This window comes from Pholis gunnellus (assembly GCF_910591455.1).
Source record: "Pholis gunnellus genome assembly, chromosome: 1".
Taxonomy (NCBI): Eukaryota; Metazoa; Chordata; class Actinopteri; order Perciformes; family Pholidae; genus Pholis; species Pholis gunnellus.
The window spans coordinates 9,396,905-9,403,115 of NC_136528.1; positions in this window are offsets into that span (position 1 = coordinate 9,396,905).

Genomic DNA, 6,211 nt, shown 5'->3' on the forward strand with positions numbered 1-6,211 from the left:
GTAGTTTGACTGCATGAGTAAATCAATTGTTGAAGTGAAGCCTAATGGTATTTCATTCTACTGGTTCACGCCTTAAAATGTCAGCAATCTGGATTCATTTGAAAACAATGCAGTGGTATACTGAAGCAGCAACTTCTGCACGGTCAGCTTTACATCACGTCTCCCCAACAGTCTCCTGTTGTTACAGCTGTCTTCTGCCTGAGCTTCCTTCCAGACATCACAAGCATTAAATAATTAAACAAGCACACGGGGATTGGGACTGTATATGTTTACGTGTGCATGTGCTTACGTCAAATCTGGAGCTGCTCCAATAAAAATGGATAGGAGGCAGATTTGGTTCTTAAAGAATTAGGTTAGCACTGAAGTTATTCTCTTAATGTATGTGACATTTACAGTCAGCAAAATAAAAACGTCCTTTAATATGTCTTTTGAACACAATCGTCGAGCATTTTGAAATCTATGAATACACTTTCCTACTTCAGACAGTTTCTCTGTTGTGATAAGACTATGTAAACTACAGTAACCCAGTACACACAACTTTAATTCTGAAGCTTTTTGCACAAACTAATACTTGTACCACCGATGCAGCTAAATGTACTCAAACTATCCAATTAGAAAGTCATGTTCTTCTGAAGCAAACCTCAAGAAAGTAAAATAGTTTCAGATTAATGCACTAAACTGGAATAAATCACAATCGCACCATGGCTATCAGAAAGCAGACGCTGATGTTTTTTCAAACTGGGGAGTGGTCCTGTCTGAGTGGAAATCATTTATAAATAATGGCTTCCTATCATTTATTCCACACAGACAAGATCCACACGAGCCATGTTCCGTGAGTGGAGAGCAGGACGGTGGGGTTCATGTTCAGGTTAAGTGCATTATCATGCTCTTTAATCATTTAAAATCTTAGATATTTTTACTTTATAGATATCTTTTTGATATTTTCACTAATTTCTTCAGTTAAAATCTTCCTAACAATAATTCATCAAACTGGTTGCTGGTCTAATTTAAATTGTTTTATTTTAAGATATTATCGCCATTGTTGGTTTGTGAGGTGTTGTGTGTACGTCACTGTCACTGTGTTAATAGTAGTAGCTCAACACTGCCATCTGCTGGGATTACTGCTGGGAAAACTCTATTATCACATAATAAGGAAGTGTAATGTTGCAACTGTTCCAACCTGTTTTGGGGTGTATTATCCTTTAATTGACTCTTAATAGGTGACGCCACACTATTATTAGTTTTAATATAAGACTATTAACTTTAACACTTTGATGTAAAAATGATCAGTTTGAACAGGAACGATTCAGTAGTATTGAACAATTCAATGATGAAGTGTCCTCCCGTTTTTACAGTCTTCGCAACACACACATATGACGAGGTGACAAAATGTAACAAATGTCGATGCACCAGACATACTTCAGATGCAGCATGTCTTCTTGTATTTGTTGTAAACATCGACTGTTTTCTGGCATTTTCTAGTTGTACTTTCCAGACATCTTAAAGTTAACTATTACATCTCCAGTTGGCCTGAAACGCGCAAGGTGAGTTTACACCTCACAAACACAGAGTGCTTTAAATAAAGCCAAAGAAAGACACATTGTGATACAGTATGAATAATAATATCAGGGTGCAGAATCAATCTCTGCACACATATTGATGCAACACATAGATTATTGAGCAGAAAAGATTCATATATTTCTATATGCATTCATCACTCTTAACTCATGAGTTGTTAAGTGTTGGCCTGTTGTAGCCCTCATGATTACAGCTAATAGTGATTAAATGGGCAGTGGCTGTGTGCAGTGGAATGAAAGCGACAGAGGAAAACATGGCGAGTGTTGTCTGTTGAATTGATACGACTCAGTGTTTGACGAGTGGGCACAAAGATGAACAGATGAGTGCCGTCAGCTCGGTCTCTGTGTGAAGGTCACTCTGGAGCAGGTGTTGACAGCGAGAACATTTGTTGGTAAACAAATCCATCTTTGCAAAGGTCACCATTTGCTTCACATCCTTCTCCCCCACTCTGTCTCTCTTTATCTCTTCCCCTCTCTCTCTCTCTCTCTCTCTCTACTCTCTCTACTCTCTTCCTGCTCTTTCCTGCTCTCTGTTTACTTCTCTGGCACCGGAGTTATTTTCCTGAGGAATGCCTGTCAATGGCTGGTCGCAGCTCCGTCTGCCAGGCGGGGGAAAGCGCAGACTGCGGCATTATCAGCATTCAGTAGCCACCAACCTGATTGCACGGCCACGGGTGACTACATCACAGCTGTCTCTGGACAGCAGCAGGTACCCGGCCCCAGCATGCCAACGGAGATGGGCACCCACTTCTCCAACTGGCTGCCGTTGGCCATTTGCCTGCACACACACACACACACACACACACACACACACACACACACACACACACACACACACACACACACACACACACACACACCAGCCACTACACTAGCCAGCACTCACCCCCCCCCCCCCCTTGTCAGCTGTACCACCCGTGCAGGAGAGGAAACTGTCGCACCGTCTCAACTGAGCAGACGTTTTCTTCCAACAACATTCATAAACACCTGGCCAACACTTATGTTCAGTGCAAAAGAAAAAAAAAAAACATGCATATAAGATGCTCAAAAGCAAGCTGGTTGTAAGAGCATGTTTGGTGCAGCGGGGCACAAGCGAAAGAGTAAAATGTTTCCCCTCCAAGCAATTTTCTGCTCCTTGGTGTAGTTGCTGTTTTTTTCTGTTCTCAGTTTCTCTCCCCACCAAAACCCCCTAAAACTATCCAACTTAAATGTGTAGTGGAACGCTTCCATTGTTGATTCCTGATATTAATAATAAAGACCAAAGCAAGAACAGGTCAACGTTAAACCCCAAAGAACAGGGAGAAAGAACAATCATAGGAGCAAGAGAGAGAGAGAGGGAAAGGAAAGTGGTGGGAAAAAGAGGCAGTGAGGGAAACATATTTACTGACATCCATGGGCTGTCACCACTCTGATTAATGGTGGTTGGAATCCCTGCCTGGTGAAAAGGTGTTGTTGGGGTGTAGAGAAAGCCCAAGCGTTGACCTAGAACTAATAGCATTCGACTTGAACAAGCTGTCCAACCTGAGAGAGTGGGCTCTGCTGCTGCCGGTCCAGCACCGGGGCTGGAGAGAAGAGGAAATAAGAAAAGTTCGAAATGGGAAACACAGAAAGAAGGTTCACATCGCAACCTTTGACCTTTGAAAACCTGGCCTGACTCCATTGATTATTCTCTACATAATACACACGCAATAGTTCGCTCAAGTAGTGAGCAGTGAATATCAGATACTCCTGAATCAACTGTAACTGACTTTAAAGGTAAATCATTGTGGGATTCAGGGCCAGTGAGGACACAGAGGACATGTCCTCAGCACTGTTTGTTGGAATTTCGATCATGAGATCAGTATTTCTGAAATTCTGGCTGGTGGGATTTTCTGCAAAAAAAAAAGTTTTTTTAAGTCATAGATGTCAACAAGACTAGTCTTCAATTTAAGTCCACTGTGCATCTTTGATAGCTGAGCTCAGAACCTGTCAATCAGCTGTTTCATGCACCACAAAACAAGACGAAAGAGTCTACAGCCACGCTAGCAGCTGTGAGTACTCAGACACAAAGGGTGATCTGAGCGAAATGCTAATGTCAACATGCTTACATGGTCGTAATGACAACGCTAACATGTTAATGTATAATGTTTATCATGTTGACCATCTTGGTTTTAGTGTGTTAGCATGCTGTCATTTGTAGCAGCAGTAGGTTGACGGAAATGTCATTCATTCTGCAGGAATTTGATCATAAACCAAAACAGCCTGACTGGACAAAGTACAATTTTTGACCTGATGATGAGAAGCTTGATTGAGTGGTGTTAAGATATTTCAGTCTGGAAACTCTTTCAATACCTCGTACTAAGAGAATATGTAATTACAAGTTTAAAAAGTAGTTTTCGCTCTTAGTCAATTTGTAAAACCCAACAATGTTTCAATGGGCCTTACAAGGCCACAACAACGGCTCCTGATCTGAACTCAAAAACAAGGAAAAACTCCTCAAAGAAAACATTTCCTCTCGTCTGAATGTCCATGCTGAGCTACATACTTCCTTAAAAGCTCAGCCCTTTCGTGCACACGGGTCGACTCAAACTGAAAACAACACAATCCCCAATAGCTCCTGCTCACGTTTCCCTGCAAAACTCCCCCCAAAAAAGAGGTCTTGCTTCAAATGATCTGCACCATATTTGCCAGGAACATCATCCTGCCGAGGTTGTTTTTGCTGAGGGCAACAGCAAGCCCAACAGCTGGGACATAATGAAGCTTTCAGGCACTTGTTCTCCCATCGTGTAGCGCCAGCCCCTGTCTGCCTCCACCAGATGTTCCATGTTTTCCCTCCAAAGGGCTCTGCTGCCAAAATGGGGACAATCGCTAGCAAAGCGGGGGAACCAGCTAGCTCCACAGTTGACTCGTGATTATAGGGTGATAGTTGGGTTAATTGCTTGTTTCGTGTTTATTGGGCGAGGCCCTGTCACTTGGTTGTCATCTTTTGTGTAGCTGAGAGAATCAGTTTGACAGTAACTGGAGCTGCTGTTATCTGGATGGTCTGGAGTCAGTTGCGAGTGGATAAACACAATGTTATTGTTTCATTTTTCAAAGATCAGGAGAGCCGTCGCTGCGAATAACCGTGTTGTTTGATTGTTAATAAAGGATGACATGAAAACGTGTCATCGTGTGTCCTCAAGACAGGAAATACTCCACCAAACCAAACACAGGACGTCGGATGATGCAGGAGCAGCATCACGCGTGTGACTCAGCGCTGATCACAAGCTGCTGAGCCAGCAAGCTTCACAGAGCTGGAGGATTCAGCAGACGCTCTGATATAAATCAGTGTTGCTGAATCACAGCTACGGATAAACAGACCACAGCAGGCGCTGGTTAAAGTCTGCTCCATGTCACATGATGGCGGAGAGTAGAAGTTCATCCCGGAGTGGAAAAGAGAGACTGAAAACTGAAAGAAATAGCTACTTATGTTGGAGGCCTTTTAGAGTTCTTGTAGACCATCTGAGAGTAAACTCTGCAATGTTTACATAAACGATGTACTCGATCCATAGAGAACACGTGCACTGTATTGTCTGTTCATTAGCATCACAAACACAACTTTTGTGGAGCCATTTTCTGAAAAGAAAGAATCTGAATTCCCTGATAGTACTGAGTACTTTGTTGTATAACATTCCGTTTTTCTGAAAAATAGAAATAAAAATTGTCCTCCAATGTTTAGGGGTTCTCAGGATATGTATGCAATAACAAAAAGTTGCAGCATTTAGAGAAAACACTAATTGAAAAAATATTTCTAATAATAATTAAAATAATATAAAATAATAATAATAATTAATAATAATAAAGAGTGCATATTGATGACAGGTTTGACCTGTTAAGTGGAACATTCTCCATCAGGTCTTTGGTCCAGACCCGTTCAATATACAGACGTTTGTAGGAAGATATTGAAAACAGTATAGAGTTTAATAGTAATCCCTTTGTTTGACCTCATTTATTTAAGATATAATGTGGCTGATATGTTTCCAGTGGTTCATTCCACGGCAGACATTATGCTTTGTTAATATAGAAAAATGAATACCCAGGTAAGCCAATGCAATACGTACATCATTAAATGACCGCAGAACATTCTCACTTAAGATATCTGCCAGTTTACGTACATTTTTTCCATGACCACGTTGATGATATCTTTTGAATATTTTGAATATTTTCCGATGGAGAACTGAAAGTGAAGCTTATTTATGTATTTTTTATCAGCAGAGTTTGACCCTGGTGGCTTTGAAGACGGCAGATACATCGGAAAGTGCTGTATGCTAGATAAAGTGGTTAACATGTTCAAAATGTGGGGTCCAGTTAAACTGATATGTATTTTTTCAGGTGAGCTGTTCTTTCAGGCGCTGCGATGTTCAAAATAACTATTTACTTTACTAATTTATTCATCTGTATTTGTGTCTCATGGGTTAAAAAAAATCAGCAAGTTAGCTAAATGACTTACATGCACACACAAGCACACAACGCTGTAAACTGATGATGCAGTATTAACTTTAAGTCCAAAGCAATGTTCTTCAAACTAGCGACCCTATTATTCTATATTGCCAGTTATTTCAATAAATTGAGCAAGTCTATAAAATGCATAAAGACTAATGCTAGAAAACGGTAAA